Raw genomic sequence first — 1,650 nt, 5'->3', positions numbered from 1 at the left:
AAGGCCTCTATGTTTATGTTTATTCCACTTATCTTCCGCGTCTCCGGTGTGTTCTCTCTAGAACAACAGAGCGCTAAGGCCTCTATATTCATGTTTATTCCACTTATCTTCCGCGTCTCCGGTGTGTTCTCTCTAGAACAACAGAGCGCTAAAGGCCTCTATATTTATGTTTATTCCACTTATCTTCCGCGTCTCCGGTGTGTTCTCTCTAGAACAACAGAGCGCTAAGGCCTCTATATTCATGTTTATTCCACTTATCTTCCGCGTCTCCGGTGTGTTCTCTCTAGAACAACAGAGCGCTAAGGCCTCTATATTCATGTTTATTCCACTTATCTTCCGCGTCTCCGGTGTGTTCTCTCTAGAACAACAGAGCGCTAAGGCCTCTATGTTTATTCCACTTATCTTCCGCGTCTCCGGTGTGTTCTCTCTAGAACAACAGAGCGCTAAGGCCTCTATATTCATGTTTATTCCACTTATCTTCCGCGTCTCCGGTGTGTTCTCTCTAGAACAGAGCGCTAAGGCCTCTATGTTTATTCCACTTATCTTCCGCGTCTCCGGTGTGTTTTCTCTAGAACAACAGAGCGCTAAGGCCTCTATGTTTATTCCACTTATCTTCCGCGTCTCCGGTGTGTTCTCTCTAGAACAACAGAGCGCTAAGGCCTCTATATTCATGTTTATTCCACTTATCTTCCGCGTCTCCGGTGTGTTCTCTCTAGAACAACAGAGCGCTAAAGGCCTCTATATTTATGTTTATTCCACTTATCTTCCGCGTCTCCGGTGTGTTCTCTCTAGAACAACAGAGCGCTAAGGCCTCTATGTTTATTCCACTTATCTTCCGCGTCTCCGGTGTGTTCTCTCTAGAACAACAGAGCGCTAAAGGCCTCTATATTTATGTTTATTCCACTTATCTTCCGCGTCTCCGGTGTGTTCTCTCTAGAACAACAGAGCGCTAAGGCCTCTATATTTATTCCACTTATCTTCCGCGTCTCCGGTGTGTTCTCTCTAGAACAGAGCGCTAAGGCCTCATCCCTCCATGGTGTCTATTTTTATATTTATTTTTATTTCACTTTTATATAACCAAGGAAGGCTAGTTGAGAACACCTTTATTTAACCAAGGAAGGCTAGTTGAGAACACTTTTATTTAACCAAGGAAGGCTAGTTGAGAACACCTTTATTTAACCAAGGAAGGCTAGTTGAGAACACTTTTATTTAACCAAGGAAGGCCAGTTGAGAACACCTTTATTTAACCAAGGAAGGCTAGTTGAGAACACCTTTATTTAACCAAGGAAGGCTAGTTGAGAACACCTTTATTTAACCAAGGAAGGCTAGTTGAGAACACCTTTATTTAACCAAGGAAGGCTAGTTGAGAACACCTTTATTTAACCAAGGAAGGCTAGTTGAGAACACCTTTATTTAACCAAGGAAGGCTAGTTGAGAACACCTTTATTTAACCAAGGAAGGCTAGTTGAGAACACTTTTATATAACCAAGGAAGGCTAGTTGAGAACACCTTTATTTAACCAGGTAGGCTAGTTGAGAACACCTTTATTTAATTTAACCAAGGAAGGCTAGTTGAGAACACCTTTATTTAACCAGGTAGGCTAGTTGAGAACACCTTTATTTAACCAAGGAAGGCTAGTTGAGAACACCT

Source organism: Oncorhynchus nerka, linkage group LG14 (genome assembly GCF_034236695.1).
Source record: "Oncorhynchus nerka isolate Pitt River linkage group LG14, Oner_Uvic_2.0, whole genome shotgun sequence".
NCBI lineage: Eukaryota > Metazoa > Chordata > Actinopteri > Salmoniformes > Salmonidae > Oncorhynchus > Oncorhynchus nerka.
Note: the sequence above shows the minus strand (reverse complement) of the source record.